We start from the raw sequence: 19,859 nt of genomic DNA, 5'->3' as shown, positions 1-19,859 counted from the left end.
TCATCACCTGAGCTGAAATCAAGAGTCAGACACGCAACCAACTGAGCCATCCAGGCATCCCTCTCATGAGGATTTTCAATTGGAGCCATATCTAGTAAATTCTTATAAACAAAGCATCCTCCATGTGGTACAGATAGACTACAGATAGAAGAAAAATCTTTTCACATTATTCCTACAGTCAGTAGGGCCAATCTTTGTGGCATGGTACCCATTCAGATTTGTTAATCCTTGAGGTTCTGTATCAGTTAGCTATTGCTTTATAACAAACAACCCCCAAACAGTAGCTTAAAACACTGCACATTTATTGTACACAAGTCTATTGATCAACTGGGCAGTCTGGCTTTGGATGTATTCAGTTAATACTTTGTGGTCAGGTAGGCAACTCTGTTGGTCTTGTATTGTATCTCTCACATACTTTGGGATCAGCTGGCTGTAGGTTGGTCTAGAATAATCTCAAGTGGGACCATTGGGCTCTCCTTTACACAGTCTCTCATCTTCCAGCAACCTAGCCTGGGCTTGCCCACATGGAGGTGGCAGTGTTCCTAGAGGGAGGTGGAATACAAAGCCTTTTGAGGCCAAGGCATGGAGCATGGCACTCCACATTCTATTTGACCAAGTCGGTCACAAGTTCAACCCAGAGTCAGAGTGGGAGGAGACTACAAAGCTACAGGGAAAAAGGTGAATACAGAGAAGCCAATAACTGGGGACATGAATGCAATTACTTTCCACAGGCTCCATGAGTTTCTCTATGACAGCCAATCATGGTGACAGTGAATTATGCCTGCTTAAATTTTGATTTATAGTAGGATCATTATTCTATATTACGTTCCTAGCATTGATTTTTACCAATATATTTTAAACAGGGTCTGAATTTTTTTTAATTTTTCATTTTTTAAAAAAAATTTTGGGGCACCTGGGTGGCTCAGTCGGTTGAGTGACTGACTTCAGCTCAGGTCATGATTTCACGGTTTATGAGTTCGAGCCCCACGTCAGACTCTGTGCTGACAGCTCAAGCCTGGAGCCTGCTTCAGATTCTGTGTCTCCCTCTCTTTCTGCCCCCCCCAACCCCACTCATGCTCTGTCTCTCTCTGTCTCAGAAGTAAATAAGCATTTATTTATAAAATAAGTATGAGCATTTTTTTAATGTTTATTTATTTTTGAGAGACAGAGAGAGACAGAGCATGAGCAGGGGAGGGGCAGAGAGAAGGAAACATAGAATCTGAAGCAGGCTTCAGGCTCTGAGCTGTCAGCGCAGAGTCCAACACGGGGCTTGAACTCACAAACCGTGAGATCATGACCTGAACCAAATTCAGATGCTTAACTGATTGAGCCAGCTAGGTGCCCCACTAATTTTTCTTTTTAATGTTCATTATTTGAGAGAGAGAGACAGAGAGACAGAGCACAATCAGGAGAAAGGCAGAGAGAGAGAGAGAGAGAGAGAGAGAGAATCTGAAGCAGGCTCCAGGCTCTGAGCTGGACAGAGCCTGACACGGGGCTCGAACCCACGCACCACAAAACCATGACCTGAGCTGAAGTCGGACGCCCAACCCACTGAGCCGCCCAGGCACCCCATCTGAATTTTTATTATTAGGCTTCACAGGCACCACTCATAAATAGAAAAATTTGAATCCAAAGAACTTTATTCATTAGTAGTTAGAATGCCACTCCAGGCAGCTCACCATCATCCATTTATCATGCAATAAGCTGTGAGTAAAAGAGAACTCAAAAAGTGGCTTAGAATAATTAAACGTAATATCTCACAAACCGAGAAATCCAGAGGAGGGCCAGTTGATGCATCTTTTGAAAGGAAGAAGTTGACTTTAGAGGTTCCAAGCAATGTGTCCGGATATAACACCCAGAGGAGAAAGAGAGAACAGGTCCTTCCATTCCTGGATCTCTTTCTTAGAGGAGAAGGAACTTCCCCCCCCCCACCAAAGAATATCTGATACTAGATATTTTCCCTTTGCACCTCCAGATCCACTTGCCATCTTCTCCAGCTTGCCCCATGCCCTGGGATGGTGGGCTCTATGATGGTATGGATGGGCTCCTTTGCCCATTTTTTACCAGGTGATATGGCCAACAGGAATAATTCACAAAAGAATGAAAGGGTGAAGGAGTTAGGTCGAGGTATTTAAACTTCCTTGCCATCTACACTGGGTGACCATGGACTGATGGCACTTCTTCATCAAAGACTGAAGCCCCTGAAAGACTGAAGATAGTCTCCCCTACACATCTTTCCCAGTGGTTCATTAGCTTAAATTAAGTTGCCTGTTTCTGAACCAAAACATTATAGGAGGGAACAACACTGTAAAATGATTATAGAAAAGGTAATCGAGGTAGAAGATTCATAAATGAAATCTAACATAAGGTAATTGGCATTCCCAATGATGAAATTAGAAAAAATGCAATGGGAAAAATATTAAAAGATACAGTATCACAATTTCCAAAATAAGGATCAGCCTTTATTTATATGTAAAAACTCATAGGTTGAAAAAGCATGCATGTCCTGGAGGAGGGGAGGAATCGCATAAAAAGATAGAGCAAAGTGTCAGTCTGAAAGTACTAGATGTTATGGATACAGAGAGATTCCCATTTATTCATGGGGGGAAAACTTGTCATATATACAAATAGGATAATGTAATTCATTCATTCAACAAACCTTTTATGCTAGATCCTGTTCAAGACATTTGGGATACATTAGTATACAAACTACTGGTCTCTCCTTTTGTGGAGCTTACAGTCTAGTGGGGACAGAGACCTAACAACCGACATCATGAATAACAAAATTAGATGTTATGTTTATGGGAAAAAAATGTAGAGCAAGTTTGTCGGACTGGGAAAATCAGGGTTGCAGTTTTAAATAAAGTGGTAGAGAGGACTTGTTGACAAGTTAGGAGCCCTAACGGTAGTCCATGTTAAACTGTGGCAACAAATATCCTCAATTCTTCACTGCTTATAACAAGAAAGAGAGATGTTGAGGGGAAGTTGGAAAGTAGATACGGGGTTAAAGATTGAGGTCTGAATTGGATATAAATTTGGGGTGAGACCTTGGTATATAAATGGTGCTTAACACCACAAATCTGGAGTGAGCACGTTAGAAAAGAGAGGAGTCCAAATCCAGAAGCCTGAAGAGATCAGGGAGGAGAGGGAGACTGAGAGAGACCACTGACACAGGAGGAAGAGCAAAGGAATATGTCCTAGAAGGTCAAGTGCAAAAAAGATTTCCACAAGGAGAGAGTAGTCTGTCAGGTCAATTTTGAAATAAGAATAGTTGAGGTCAATAGATGAGAACTAAGAATTTAAGACTTGGATGTCATGGATGACTTTTTCCATGGATGGCCAAGCTGAGAGACAGGTTGGGATGGGTTTAGGAGGGAATTGAAGTGGAGAAATTGGAGATAAGGAGTATCAACAGGCTTTTTTTTCTGCAAAAAGGAACAAAAGTATGAGTGGTAGTTGCCAAGGGAAGTAAGATCAAGATAATGTTTATATGCTTTTAAGAGGGGAGGAATTAACTACATGTCTGTATACTGATAGAAAAGATCCGGTAGGGAGCAAACATCGCTAGAGGAGAGAGGAGGGACTTGCTAGAGCAGAGTCCTTGAGGAGATGAGAGCAGATAGAAAGTGGAGGACAAGTAGGGGATTGGCTTTGGACAGGAGCTTGGCTGGTTCAGAGAACAAGCAGAGCAGGTGCTGGGGGGTATATGTGGCAATGATGGGTGGAAATTCCGACTGCCTCCATTTTGCCAAGGAAGTGGGAAACAGACTCATTAGCTGAGATGAGGATGGGGGAGGAGGTGATAGAGGTTTGGCATGTGGCCTCTTCCTCCATCTTCAAAGCTAGCAGGAGAGCATCTCCATCAGTCTCTCTGACCCACACTACTGCCTCTGTGTATCATTTATAAGGACCTTTGTGATTACATTAGGTCTGCCCAGAAAATCCAGTATAGTCTCCCCATCTAAAGATCCTATGTTTAATCACAGCTGCAAAATCCCTTTTGCCATCTAAGGTAACATATTCACAGGCTCTGGGGATTAGGATGTAGATAACTTGTGGGGAGGCATGGTTTTGCCTACCACACCTGGTAAATAATTCAGAGCATCACACTCATATTGCGTATGTTGTGTTTAAAATTTAAAAAGGTCCATCAAGGCTTATACCTCTTTCTTTCTGGTGGGGGATTTTGAGTTCCAGCAATTTGAGTAACTGATGTCGATATGTTTTATTATTGGTGATTCAAACCTTGACTGCTTAGGTAAAACAGTGCCCATTGGGTTTCTCCACTGTATGTTCCTTTTTTTTTTTTTTGTAATTAATAAATAAATATCCTTTTGAAAAAATAAAAAACAAATAAATATCTTGTGGGAAGGAGCCAAATGCTTTTGACTGGACTGGAGAGCTTAAAGAAAATGAAAAGTTCATTGGGGCGTCTGGGTGGCTCAGTCAGTTAAGTGTCTGACTTTGGATCAGGTCATGATCTCATGGTTTATGAGTTTGAGCCCCCCATCGGGCTCTGTGCTGACAGCTTGGAGCCTGGAGCCTGCTTCAGATTCTGTGTCTCTCTCTCCTCTCTCTCTCAAAAATAAATAAACTTAAAAACAACTGAAAAAAGAAAAAGAAAATGAAAAGTTCAGGGCATTAAATTCTTGGCTGAAACCACAAAGCACCAAGTAGTTCTCATGCGTAGCTTAAAAGAATTTTTTCCCCAGTAGCTACAGGGTTAGTGCAGCTGAAGATAGGGTCATAACAAATAAATTGAATTCATACTATATCCGGATCTTTTGTGTGAAATTTAGGGCATTGATTGGGAAAGTTTGGGAACCCCAAGAATTCAAATGACAGTATTTTAAAGAAATCAGAGAATGCCAAGTATCCTGAACCTCCATATTCCATGCCCACTGAAGTGTGTGTTACCCTTACAAGGGAATGCTTGCTCTCTTCATGTCTGATCCCGACCTTTGCTCACTGACTCCAGACCTAATCTAAAACCCTGTTCCAAGATGCCTCAGAGGAACAAGGGCAAAGTCTGATGCAGAAGAAAACCTCAAGGCCACGCTTTTTGGTTACCCAGTGATACATATTATACAAGCAAGGCAAAATAAATGCTTAAGTCTTTTTTTAAGTTTATTTATTTATTTTGGGAGAGAGAAAGCACAAGCGAAGGAGGGGCAGAAAAAGAGGGAGAGAGAATCCTAAGCAGGCTCTACACTGTCAGTACAGAGCCCAACGCAGGGCTTGAACTCATGAACCATGAGATCGTGACCTGAGCTGAAATGAGAGTCGGACGTTTAACTGATCAAGCCACCCAGGTGCCCCAATGCTTAAATCTTTTATTTACCAGTTTTTAGGATAAAGAATTGGCATCTTATCATCTTGCAAATGTGGCCAGCTATTTTTTTTTTTTTTGAGAGAGAGAAAGCACACGCGTGTGCATGAGCACGGGAGGGACAGAGAGAGAGGGAGAGAGAGAATCCCAAGCAGGCTCCACTGTCAGCCCAGAGCCCTACTTGGGGCTCCAGCTGTGAGACATGACCTGAGCCAAAATCAAGAGTCAGTCACTTAACCGACTGAGCCACCCAGGCACCCCCGGCCACTTACTTTTTAAATGTTATTATGATCTCATGGTTCTAAACACATTCGATGGGCTTTAATCCATTGCAAATGTTATTCTTTATTTTCTTTCTTTCTTTCTTTCTTGCTTTCTTTCTTTCGTGAACTCTACACCCAATGTGGGACTTGAACTCCACAGCATGCTCTACCAACTGAGCCAGCCAGGGCCCCACGGTTGTTATTCTTATTAAAACTCAATTGCCCCAGGAGCACCTGGGTGGCTCAGTTGGTTGACATCTGACTCTTGATCTCAGCTCAGATCTTCACCTCAGGGTCATGAGTTCATGCCTTCTTTGGGCGCCATGCTGGGTGTGGACCCTACTAAAAAACAAAAACGAAACCGAAAAAACTCAACTACTCCATCTTTGGCCTCTTCACAGTCAGAGTGGCATCTGAGACCTTTTGAGCATGACCCTAGCAGTCTTTGATAATAGCTTTTTGCTATCTGGTGTGACAAGATATCCCTGGCTCCAGGCATTTCTGGATCAAAGATTATGTACCTTTTACATTTGAATTTTGATGACGTCCAATTCATCATTGTTTTCTTTTATAGATTGTGTTTTTGGTGTCGTACCTAAGAAAAGTGTCCCAATCTAAAACTAATGTCATATATGTCAGTTATACTTCAGTAGTAATTTGCAAAAAGATAATCATCCCTAAGATCAAAATTATGTCCTGTGTTCTTTCTAGAATTTTCATAGTTTAAGCACTTAAGCTAGCTGTTCTATGCTCCACATGTCTGCAGTCTAGATAACATTTTGTATCAGAAACATACACAGGTTTTTGATTACAGTATAAAAATATTATTTTTATGATTTAAAAAAATGAAATGTTATCGGGGCTTCTGGATGCCTCAGTCGGTTAGGTGTCTGACTTCGGCTCAGGTCATGATCTCATGGTTCGTGAGTTCGAGCCCCGTGTCGGGCTCTGTGCTGACAGCTCAGAGCCTGGAGTCTGTTTCAGATTCTGTGTCTCCCTCTCTCTCTCTCTCTCTCTCTCTCTCACTCTCTCTGCCCTCCCCTGCTTGTACTCTCTCTCTCTCAAAAATAAATAAACATTAAAAAAATTTTTTTGAAAGATAATGTTCTTGATTTGATTTTTGTTTAGTTTTTTGAATTCATCTATTCATTTTTTTAGTGATCTCTAAATGCAACATGGGGCTCAGACTCACAACCCTGAGATCAAGAGTGGCATGCTCTTTTGACTGAGCCATCCAGGCGTCCCCGATATTATTTATTTATTTAAATATGGAACGCTTCACGAATTTGCATGTCATCCAGGAGCCATGCTAATCTTCTCTGTATCGTTCCAATTTTAGTATATGTGCTGCCGAAGTGAGAACTTTATTTATTTTTAATTACACAAATGACACAGGAGAATAAACTGTACAAAAACAGCAAAAGTACAGAGAGTAGAAAGTGAAAAGTCACCCTTGTATCCATTGTTATTCATTCATTCAAGAAATCTGGGTTAGCTCCCCATTCACGTATTACTTCTGTAATTCAAGATTCATTAGTCTACATACAAAAACGCTGTATTCAGTATGCTGTGGACATATTATGGCAATAACTTTACCATCTTCCCATAGCTGCATTCTCTTTTTCCGAAGGCAATAAAATGAAAATCTTTGTATCAAGACATAGACGTTGTACATGTAGAAGGTGACTCAGAGAATGCAGATTCTGGAGACAGAAGAACCATATCTTGTTGCTCTCCAAGACTAAAATGAGAAGGCTTTCTAGTGGTGCTGATGTCTTTCAGATGCGTTAAAAAGAAAACTAAAGTTGTAAGACAAGTCAGGGGCTTCCTTCTTAATGTCTGCGCTTCCTAAAGATGTTGTAAGGGTTGTTTAGCTGTGTGTTTTTAAATCTGATTTCAAATGGTCCTTGATGTGAAATGTTGGGATTTGGGACTGAACGGTCAGGAAAGAATTCTTGAGATGTCTTCGGTGCAAAAAGGTGGTTTTATTAAAGCATGGGGACGGGACCTGTGGGCACAAAGAGCTGCACTGGGGTTGTGAGGAGCGACTGATTATATACTTTCAAGTTGGGAGGGGGTGGGTTAGGGTTAGCAGAAGTCTCTAAGGAATTTGGAAGCAAGGTTTCCAGGACCTTGAGGGGCTAGCTGTTGTTAGGAAAGGTCATTTATTACTGTCTAATAAAACCTTGGTCATGAGACCCTTCAGATGTACATCAGTGGGCCATATGCTTGGAGGATGATTGCTAACATATATCTTGGGGGTTAGACATAAAGGTAGTTTCTGAAGGAACTTTTACATATTAAAGGAGACTTAGAGGATCATGGAGGGCTGGCTAATGTTAAGCCAAGATTGCCTTTTGCCCTTGGCAAAGTATTAACATGGAGGCAGCTGAGTTCCTAGAGGAAGTTCACTCTGCCTGTCTCAATGACTTGTCAATGTGCTGTAAGTTAAAAGGAAGTTTAATTTTTTCCGTATGTATTTTGCCTTTGTCCTCCACATTAGTCATCATGGTCTAGCTCCTTCTTCACTCTTCCCGGTTAAGTGAATGCGGACATACAAGAAAGACATATATGATGTCTTTGGCATAAAATCTAGAACAGAGACGCTAACGTCTCCCAGTGAATCATCAACCTTGATTTCATCTGAAGGGCGTTGGGGTGTTTTTCATCTGCTTTAGCTGAAAAATCATCTTGGCATGATCTCTACCTGTAAGCAGGTCCCGCCAACCACCCATTGTGTTCTTACTGTAACTGTGGTGCCCTTTGCAAATTCCCGCAGTTTTATCTCCGTAGGCAAAATAGATCACTGTCCTTTCAACAGATTTTAAGTCATCAAATACTGAAACATTTTGCATCGAAAGAGCAGTGCTTCAAAAGGTAACTTTAAAATGTAACTTTATTTCTTCTACCATCTTTGAGGTCTAGAGTTGTAAAACCAAGGAGCAGCCTACTTGAGGGTTCTATTCCACTGGTGGGTCTTCCCTCTTTGGCTGCAGGATCTTACTGGTACTACCCAGCCCTGCCATCTACTATCTCCATTGTTTTATTAGCCCATCTTGCTGGAAGTCCTGTCCTTACCAATAGAGGGCGCTGAAAAGTCACTAAAGGAAGAAAGGGTTCTCCAGGTTCTGGTGCGTCTCCCCTGCCCTTTCTCTAGTGCTGAGCTTTTGTTTTGTTTTGGTTTTTGGTTTTTTGGGGTTTTGTTTTTTGGGTTTTTTTTTTTTACCAGCGTAGATAACACAGAATTAAATTAGTTTCAGATGTACACTATAGTAATTCAACAGTTCCATATGTTAATGCTCATCAAGAGAAGTGTACTCTTAATCCCCTTCACCTATTTCACCCATTCCCCTCCCCACCCCACTTCCCCTCTGGTAACCACCAGTTTGTTCTCCATAGATAAGAGTCTGGTTTTTGGGTTTGTCTCTTTTTTTTCTTTGTTCGTTTATTTCATTTCTTAAATGATACATATGAGTGACATTGTATAGTATGGCTGACTGGCTTATTTCACTTAGCATTAGACTCTCTAGACCCATCCAGGTTGTTGCAAATGCCAAGATTTCCTTCTTTTTTATGGCCGAATAATATTCCACTGTGGATATATACCACATCTTTTTTATCCATTTATCTATTGATGGACACTTGGGCTCCTTCCATAACTTGGTTACTGTATATAATGCTGCAATAAACATAGGGGTGCATATAACCCTTCAAATTAGTGTTTTCATATTCTTTGGGTAAATACCCAGTAGTGTCATTCCTGGATCATACGGTAGTTTTCTTTTTAATTTTTTGAGGAAACTCCATTCTGTCTTCCACAGTGGCTGCACCAGTTTGCATTCCCAATAGTGCATGAGAGTTCCTTTTTCTCCACGTTTTCAGCGACACTTGTTGTTTCCTGAGTTTTTATTTTAGCCATTCTTTTTTTTCCCTTTTTTTTTTTTTTGAAGATAAATATAGGTTTAATGATCCATTGTCTTTCACACAGAGACTTTGTAATCCCAGGATATACAACCACGCAACATAGACCAAGTAGCCAATTCTAAAATAGACTTGGCTTCTTACAACTACCCTGAAAACACTGCAGCCTTTCTTCCATTCAAAATGACCCTAATCTCACATGAAACGTTATTATAGGGGAACCAGCAACCTAGCTTTGTGGCCGAAAGTAAGAACCAAAGGAAGAAAAGTAATTTGGTGGTGAGCTGGTGAGAACAGGAAATCTGGTTTCCTTCCCTGTGCTTCTTAGCTCGTCTTATTCTAGCTTTTTTTGTCCCTCTTCTTCAGCCCATCCATGTTAGCTCTCAATAGGTTTGAGTAAGTCGTCTGAAACCTGCTCACGTCCTTGGAGCTCACCACGGTGCTGATCTTTTTCCCATCAGTAGCTCTTAACAGACACATGTTGCCTGAGAGCTCAAAGCCCCCCACAGAACCTTTCCTTGGGATGGGTTTAGTTCAACCATCGTACTTCTTCAGCGTGATGAACACACTGCCAACAACCAGCACTTCTGGAAGAGTCTGGTCAACTCCATAGGGAACTACTCTCCAGCAGCACCAGGATGGTGATCCCCTGCGTCAGCATCTATTTTAGCCATTCTGGCAGATGTGAGAAAGTATCTCGTTGTGGTTTTGATTTGCATTTCCCTGATGATGAGTGATGTTGAGCATCTTTTCATGCGTCTGTTGGCCATCTGGATATCTTCTTTGGAGAAATGTCTGTTCATGTCTTCTGCCCATCTAAGGCTCAGCTTTTGGGCTGGCAGTTTTCCCACATGAGATTCTTCATGGGCACAGCTTCCTTGAGTATCTGCCTCATGCAGAATGGTTTTTCCAGGGACCAGCTCCTACTGAGGTCAGCTTCCCCAACTCCCAGTTGGTGACCAGCCAGTGGTCAGTAGCTGCCCCTGGTATATCCACTGGCAGCTTTGCAGTGTTTCTGGGAAGATACTTCAGTGACTTCTCATTTGCCTTTCCAGTGAGGGGTGGCCCCCAGCCTAGGTGTGTGTGTGCCCTTCCTCAGGCACTACTCTCTATATCTACTATAGGGGAGGGGACTGCTCTCTATATCTACTATTCCTTTGTTCTCTAGAGTTCTTTGTAACCCTTACTAGAACATTCCCCATTCTTCCAATCCTCTGGAAATAACTCTTTATATTAAATTTCCCTGATTCAAATTACTGTGTGGATCATGTCTCCTGATTGGACTCTAACTGATATAATAATGTTACAACATCCTTTGATATTCTTCAGGGCAAGTCTGGCTTCCTGGTTCTTTTCCAAACTGTCATTAGCTATTCCCCGTCATTGTTTCTCCAAGATGAATTTCAAAATCAGGTTTCTTTTCTTTTTTTTTTAAGTTCATTTATTTTTTAGAGAGAGAGAGAGACAGACAGAGACAGAGCACAAGTGGGGGAAGGGCAGAGAGAGAGGGGGACACAGAATCTGAAGCAGGCTCCAGGCTCTGAACTGTCAGCACAGAGTCTGACGCAGGGCTCGAACTCATAAACCATGAGATCATGACCCAAGCTGAAGTCAGACGCTTAACCGACTGAGCCACCCAAGCTCCCCTGGTTTCTTTTTTCAAAATCGATTTTCCAATGCTATAAAACAACCCTTAAGATTTTAATTAAGATAATATTGTAATAACATGTGAAAATGTTGAGAATGGGCATCTTTGTGATAAGAATAAGTCTTCCTATCCAGAGACATGAATTAGCTCCTCAGGTAGGTAATGCTCTCCTTACCCTTGTTTGCGGGAAATTGTTTCTTCATTCTGCTGTGAGTACCTTGAGAAGGGCTTGTGTGCCACCAAAGTGGTCCCACGTCTGCCACTGCTGGGCACCCAAGACATACAAACAGCCTAGGGTTAATTTCTTAAATAATTTCTCAGCTTGAGGAGCATCTGGGTGGCTCAGTCAGTTAGGCATCTGACTTCGGCTCAGGTCATGATCTCACGGTTCATGGTTTCGAGCCCCATGTCGTGCTCTGCGCTGACAGCTCAGAGCCTGGAGCCTGCTTCAGATTCTGTGTCTCCTTTTCTCTCTGACCCTCCCCTGCTCTCTCTCTGTCTCTCAAAAGTGAATAAACGTCAAAAAAAATGTTAATAGTAATGATTTATCAGCTTTAGTTTACCACCCAGTGGGCTAATTCAGGCTCCACGCCTGTCTGAAGATGAAAACACATTTTTTTCCCCAGCCAGATCCACAGAAGAGACAACCTTCCTAGTTGCCTCCCTGGGCCAGTGGGAAGTTTGTTGGTCTTCCTTGTAAAATGATTGCAGCCTTCAAGTGTCCTAGCTTTGTGCAAATGTCACGATTCAAACTCATCCCACCTTAAAGCCTGAGGTTTCATCTTTCCTTCTTTTTTTTTTAATTTTTTTTCAACGTTTTTTATTTATTTTTGGGACAGAGAGAGACATAGCATGAACGGGGATGGGGCAGAGAGAGAGGGAGACACAGAATCGGAAACAGGCTCCAGTCTCCAAGCCATCAGCCCAGAGCCTGACACGGGGCTCAAACTCACGGACCGCAAGATCGTGACCTGGCTGAAGTTGGACGCTTAACCGACTGCGCCACCCAGGCGCCCCTCATCTTTCCTTCTTAAGTGAGGTTAAAAACCAAGTTTTCTCCCTTGGAGAACCTGTAAGCAAGTGTTAGATTGCCCCCTTGTGGAAACCCCAGGCCCGGTTGAGATGGTCTGACACTTCCTCCCCACCATCATTCTATCTATAATTATCTGAGAGAGCTTCCTGTGCTTAAGAGAGGATGCTTTTGTACTCAGTAACATGAGAGAGACTCAGGTCTGGAGGACCCCTGGGATGTGAAAAATGTAACATTCCGGGTCCCCATCCCTCTCTGTGTAGCTCATAACTACAGCTACAGAAGGGGAGACCTGGATGTATTCCTAAGAGCAGCTCAGATAGCTGCTCCCCAAATGACAGCCACCACCTTGCTGGTTAGTGGGAGGGCTTCCTGGGATTCATGGGACACAGGGGACTGCTGCGCTGGGTGTGATGTTAGTCCATCTCATGGCATCTGGTTCTTCAGAAGGAAAGAGCATAGACAATGAATTTCACTCCCCACCCCAAGACTTTAAAGAGGCTTGTCCGGAAAGCAGGTTTAGCGGTCTGTTTCCAGCTCAACACCTCCTCCCCAGATTCTGGGTGATGTGCCATGCATGGGTGCTGATAGATGCCAGGCCTGGACCATCACTCCCAAAGTAAAACGGAGTCCGAAACCAAGTTTGTATTCATCTTCTTCCTTTTGCACTGGCCTAGGGTAGCGACACGCGCTTCTTAAGAGCACAGACTCAGAAGCAAGACAACCTGGGTGCAAGTCCTGACTCTGTTCCTTTCCACTTGTGAAACCACAGACAAGTGGCTTAACGTCTCTGTGCTTCAGTGTCCTCATCAGTAAAATGGGTGCATTACCTACACCTGCCCCAGAAGGTTGTGATGATGGAATGAGTGGACCCACATAAAGAGCTCAGAACGACGACTGGCATATACTAAGTCGTCAACATCCATTGTTTTTAAGTCTCTAAAAGAAAAGCAAGCAAGCAACAAAGGCAATGCCAAGCCTCTGACCCCTCCCAGCGCCCCCGAGACTGCCAGCCCCTCAGCTCACAGGCTGCCTCCCTGGCACTCAGGTTCGTCTTTGTTTCTAGTACTTGAAGATTTCCAACTTCCCTTTCCTCCCTACAAGCTCAGCCTTGCACTCCATTTGTGGAATCAGATATTTCATTCCACATCTCTAAGGATTGTAGTCGAAAATAGTCAGCACTAACCTGATCGTCCACTCAGACTAGAAGCTCTGCCTTGATTTCTCCAGCCTTTCTGCCACATAGCCCTGAAAGCCTCTGAACTGAATCGGAAGGTGTTTGCAGTGGGGATAGACTAAGATGTCGAAACAAACAGGCCCCAGAGGTGTCTGATTCTCCCTCATGTAACAGTTTAGGGTGGCAGGGCCAGCTTGGTGGGGAGTTCTGCCCAAGCACTGGGCGCGATGTCACGATTCGAGCCCTGGGCTGACATCAGAGCTGTGATCTTCTGCACAAACCTTCCATGAACCCAAAGGTTGTGACCATTCGAGCCCTCAGCATGGGGAGAAGACATGGAAGGCACACATGGAAAGTTTCTGTGGGTCAGTCCAGAAAGTGACACGTGTCACCCCAACCAAATTCTACTAAAGAAAATCTAGCACATGCCTAAACCCAACCCCAAAGGAACCTTGGAAGGAAGCATAGATGATGTCACATGCCCCATGAGCAGTCTATTACCACCAAAGAAGAGAAAGGATTTTTGTGGATAGCAAGCAGTCTCTGCCGTGGAAGGAAAACACTGGGTCCTGCAACAGAAAGTGTAGGGGTGCCTCGGTGGCTCAGTCAGTTAAGCATCTGGCTCTTGATTTTGGCTCAGGTCATGGTTTCACAGTTTGTGAGTTCAAGCCCCGCATGGGGCTCTGTGCTGACAGCGCAGAGCCTGCTTCGGATTCTTCCTCTCTCCCTCTCTCTCTGCCCCTTCCTTTCTTGTGCTCTCTCTCTCTCTCAAAATAAATACATAAACTTAAAGAAAACTTAGGGGGAAGAAAAGAGGGACACCTGGGTGGCTCAGTGGGTTAAGTGTCCTACTTCAACTCAGGTCATGTTCTCACGGTTTGTGGGTTCGAGCCCTGTGTCTGGCTCTGTGCTGACAGCTCAGAGCCTGGAGCCTGCTCTGGATTCTGTGTATCCCTTTCTCTCTCTGCTCCTGCCGTACTCATACTCTGTCTCTCTCTCTCTCAAAAATAAATAAAACATTAAAAAATTTTTAAAGTCATTTTGGATGCATGAGCAATGAAAGATAAAATACTCAGGCATAAACTTAACAAGAAATGGGTATACTATTTACAAACAAGACTTTAACACTCTACTAAGGAACATTAAGGACAGACTTGAGTAAGTAGACAGTTCTATCATGTTCTTGAACAGGAAAAATCAACATCAGAAAGATGTCAATTCTCCCCAAATAAGCTGTACTTTTAATGTAATTCCAATAAAAATACAAACAGGATTTGCTTAACTAAACAAGTGAATTCCAGAATACAGTTGGGAAAATAAACAAGAGAGACTATAATAGATATTTCTAATAAAGAAGAGTAGTCCGGAGATACTCTTCCTGCCACACATTAAAACATACGCTGGGGCACCTGGGTGGCTCAGTCGGTTGAGCGTCCGACTTTGGCTCAGGTCATGATCTCGCGGTCTGTGAGTTCGAGCCCCGTGTTGGCCTCTGTGCTGACAGCTCAGAGCCTGGAGCCTGCTTTGGATTCTATGTCTCCCTCTCTCTGACCCTCCCCCGGTCATGATCTGTCTCTCTCTGTCTCAAAAATAAATCATTAAAAAAAATTAAAATGTAGAGAAAATCTGAAAACATCTTTTTGATGATTGGTTAAACTAATAGGAAATGTTAAGAGAAATTCTTACTTTTAAAACTTTTTGTGGTGAAAAGCTTCAAACCTACAAAAAAGATAGACAAGGAACATCCATGCATCCACCATCTAGGTGCAACAATTGTTAATATTTTGCCACATTTTCCATCTATATAAAAAGATAAATATATAACAAATAATTTTTATATAACTAGGTGTCATGACATTTCAACCCTAGTTATTTCCCATACATGCTGAATTTTTTCCTTTTTTCCCTTTTAATCACCAATATTCAGAGTTAAGAGCTAACTAGTATCAGCCACTCCCAGTAGTGGCAAAGAGCGTGGGGTTTGGTTTTGTTTTTATTTCTTTTTGGTTTCGTCATGGACTCATAAGTTTTTATAGATTCAATGTATTTCACTCAATTGCAATCATTTTTTATTTTTTTAATTAAATAATTTTTTAATGTTTATTTATTTTTGAGAGAGAGGGAATGAGTGTGAGCAGGGGAGGGGCACGGAGAAAGGAAGACAGAGAATCCAAAGCAGGCTCCGTGCCTCAGCGCAGAGCAGGACGTGGGGCCTGAAATCATGAGCCGTGAGATCATGAACTGAGCCGAAGTTGGACGTTCAACTGACTGAGCCACCCAGGCGCCCCTAGATTTTGCTTAACATTTATTTAGTTTCGAGAGAGAGAGAGCGAGTGGGGGAGGGGTGGAGAGAGGAAGACAAAAGATCCAAGCAGGCTCTGCCAGCCCGATGTGGGGCTGAAAACACGAGATCATGACCTGAGTCGAAACCAAGAGTTGGCCCCTCAACTGACTGAGCCACCAAGGCGTCCCTACAATCATTTTTTTAAAAAAGAGGTCCCATAACTGGGCCCCTGGCTGGCTCAGTTGGTAGATCAGCTACTCCTGATCTCAGGGTTATAAGTGCAGGTCTCACCCCAAGTGTGGAGCTTACTTTGAAAAAAAAGGGAGGTGCTTGTAAGAATTCCCAGCAAGTCTGTCCTCACATGAGTTGGGAGCTGATGAGATTTTGTGACCAACCTAAGAAAAAGGTAACCGCAATCCGTTCATCAACACTTGGCCACCAAGAATCGTCATGAGAAATTCTACAAATCAATTAATGTTTTCCCATGTTATTTGGCCGAACTGTGTAAAACCGACATCTTTGTGGATAATTATCAATTCCTGGCCTTTTCGCATAGTTCAACTTAAGAGTAAAATAAAGGATGACTCCTCAAATTATAGGTAATTCCCTAAACGTTTCAGTCACAATGAAGAAGCTTCCAAACATTTTTGTCTTAGCCTTAGAAGTAGAATGGCTCTTCAAAGGAAAATTCTTTAAAAGTATTTTCTTCGCTCTCTGCAATCATTGGGGAATTACTTAATTCAATCAATATGAAACATCATAACTGAGATATTGCAAAATGAAGTACCATAACTTGAGACATGGTTGAAAGTTTACCTACTGGAAAAGGAGAGCGATCGTGCTAAAATGAAGAAAATTGTCAGCGGATTTCAGGATAAACCTTCTTGTAAGGAATTTCCAGTTTTTTATTTTCGGAGCAATTCGATAGGAATAGGCCCCACGACGCTTTTTCTTGGAGACTGAGTTGAAGGACGCAGGCATGATGACCAGACTTAAGGACCAGTTTGAACTTACAGCACTGGTTTGGATATTAACTCCATCCGAAGCAGAAGTGGAATGTTAACCAACATTGACAGAGACAGTTGGGTTAAACTTGCAACTACCTTTGAGCCCCAAACATGACTTAATCGTTCTCCTTCGGAAAGGTTTTGGAGCCAGTTCTGACCCATCTTCAGTCCTTTGGAGAGCAGTAGGTAATGTGTAACAGCATTTCCAAAACATATTTACTTCCGAGATCCTCACTGCTCTGTGTGATTACTGCAAAAGCAACAAAACCAAAGTACAAATGTGTCAGAAGACATCTGCAGGGACCTCCTTTAAAAAATTTTTTTAATGTTTATTTATTTTTGAGACAGAGAGAGACAGAGCATGAATGGGGGAGGGTCAGAGAGAGGGAGACACAGAATCCGAAGCAGGCTCCAGGCTCTGAGCTGTCAGCACAGAGCCTGATGCGGGGCTCGAACTCACAGACCGTGAGATCATGACCTGAGCCGAAGTCGGACACCCAAACCACTGAGCGACCCAGGTGCCCCAAGGTTGCTTTTTAAAGTATTGCATATTAATAAAGTTGTATTTAATAACTTAGGGTGCCTGGGTGGCTCAGTCAGCTAAGTGTCTGACTTCGGGTCAGGTCATGATCTCATGGTTTCTTGAGTTCCAGTCCCAAGCTGGGCTCTGTGCTGACAACTCAGAGCCTGGAGCCTGCTTCAGATTCTGTGTCCCCGTCTCTTTCTGCCCCTCCTCTGCTCACGTTCTGTCTCTCCTTCAAAAATAAATAAACATAGGGGCGCCTGGGTGGCGCAGTCGGTTAAGCGTCCGACTTCAGCCAGGTCACGATCTCACGGTCCGTGAGTTCGAGCCCCGCGTCAGGCTCTGGGCTGATGGCTCGGAGCCTGGAGCCTGTTTCCGATTCTGTGTCTCCCTCTCTCTCTGCCCCTCCCCCGTTCATGCTCTGCCTCTCTCTGTCCCAAAAATAAATAAAAAACGTTGAAAAAAAATTAAAAAAAAAAAAATAAATAAACATTAAAAATGTATAAAAAAATAAATTGTGTAGGTGGGTTATGTTACTTGTGAATCTCTTTTAGGATCATCAAAGTGGTGTGGCAAAATATGTTGTAAAAAGAGGGTGTTGGGCCTGACAGAGCTGAAAACAAGTGCCCCAAAACAGGGAGTCTCAAGGAGGGGCAATTTTGCCCCCAGGGGATGTTTGGTGATGTATGGAAACATCATTTCAACTGCAGGAAAGTGCTCCTGGCATGTAATGGGTGTGGGCTAGGATGCTGCTGAAAACCCTACGGTGCACAGGAAGCCACCACGACAAAGAATTATCCCCCCAAATGTCTATAGGACTGAGGCTGAGAAACCCTGATCTATCAAAACTCCTGCACAGATGCCCAGAAGATGTACACAATGGGTCCAATACACCCAGAGGAGCATTGCTTACCCTAGAACACAGCTGGAAGCAATCCAAATGCCTGCAACACTTATCCAATGAGATAAACGTCATATGGCAGTGGAATATTACAAAACCATGAATAGCGAATGAACAATACTGTAGTATACATCATGAATGAATCTCAAAAATGTGTTGAATTTTAATTTTTATTTTATTTAAGAACATTTTTTAACGTCTATTTTTTTTAACGTTTATTTATTTTTGAGACAGAGAGAGACACAGCATGAACGGGGGAGGGTCAGACAGAGAGAGGGAGGCACAGAATCTGAAACAGGCTCCAGGCTCTGAGCTGTCAGCACAGAGCCCGACGCGGGGCTTGAACTCATGAACCACGAGATCATGACCTGAGCTGAAGTCGGAGGCTTAACCGACAGCCACCCAGGCGCCCCTAACGTCTATTTATTTTTGAGAGAAAGAGAGAGAGCACGTGCAGGGGAGGGGCAGAGAGAGAGGGAGACACAGAATCGGAAGCAGGCTCCAGGCTCTGAGCTGTCAGCACAGGGCCCGATGTGGGGCTTGAACTCACAAACCGTGAGATCATGACCTGAGCCAAAGTTGCATGCTTAACCAACTGAGCCACCCAGGCGCCCCAGAGTAGATCTTAATGTAAACTATGGGCTATAGTTAGTAATAATGTATCAATATTTATTCATCAATTGTAACAAATGTACCACACTAAAGTAAGATGTTAATAATGAGGGCAACTGGGGAATGGGGTGGGAGAGCGAGTATATGGAATTCTGCTTACTATGTAGTCTATTTATTCTATAAATCTAAAACAGTCCTAAAAATAAAATCTGCTCTTTATTTTGAAAAGCAAGTTGATAATTTTCTGAGCCTGGACCCTAACCGCATTTTATGTATGGGCACAATGTATTATTTGTGAGGTTTGAAAATACACAGCATTCTTCGGTAACACAGCCACCGTCTAGGTAGAGGGACAGCTGCACTTGGTTTTGTTTGGAACTTTGCCAAGACTGGGTCACTATTTCAGAAGATCACACCACCAGTAGGGAACTGGTGGTCTCTGAGTGGCTGGCTCACCGCTCGCTGGTATTGTGTATGCCCTGGCAGACGATGGGTTCGCTGTGGTTTTATCAAGGGGGCCAGTATCTACCTGCTCCACAGGGCCTGGGCATTTACATGCTCAAACACACATGATTTTATTACTAAATACTCTTACTTATCCCGTATGGTACAACTAGGACATTATACTGACATTAAATTTGTTTGCATGTTTAGGTTTTTTTTTTTTTTAAGTGTATTTATTTTGGGAGGGAGAATGTGCACACACACATAAGCGGGGAAGGGGGAGAGAAAGAGAGAGGGAGGGAGAGAATTCCAAGCAGGCTCCGAGCTGTCAGAGCAGGGCTTGACCTCGGCTCCATCTCCCAAACTGTGAGATCATGACCCGAGCGGAAATCGAGAGTCAGACGCTTAACTGAGCCACCCAGGCGCCCCTACGTGACATTTTTTGTGCAGAGGTAGGTTTTGTTACATATTAATTCACTGCAGGCTAGCAACAAAATATTTGTTATTAAAAGGATGACTGAGTCCTATAGAGTTGAGAACCTCTCCTTTCAACTGAAATCTAAACCCCTTCCTTCACCCTCAGGCCTGTCCTAACCAGCCCTCTCTGTCCCAGAGGCTCAGCCCCCTGCTCCCACCAGGCCTGCCAAAGGGATCTATTTGTATCTCTCAGAATGTACCAGCACTCTCACGTCCCTGCTCTTGGTACAAGCTGTTCTGTCC

The 19,859-nt window shown here is 43.1% G+C and overlaps 1 pseudogene; it reads right to left on the bottom strand.

The window, feature by feature from the left end:
• Positions 1–6,854: 6,854 nt before the first annotated feature.
• LOC122231549 lies at positions 6,855–6,955 on the bottom strand (annotated as a pseudogene).
• Between the last annotated feature and the right edge of the window lie 12,904 nt (positions 6,956–19,859).

The sequence above is a fragment of the Panthera tigris genome, chromosome D1 (genome assembly GCF_018350195.1).
Source record: "Panthera tigris isolate Pti1 chromosome D1, P.tigris_Pti1_mat1.1, whole genome shotgun sequence".
Taxonomy (NCBI): domain Eukaryota; kingdom Metazoa; phylum Chordata; class Mammalia; order Carnivora; family Felidae; genus Panthera; species Panthera tigris.
This window is presented reverse-complemented; position numbering and strand designations above follow the sequence as displayed.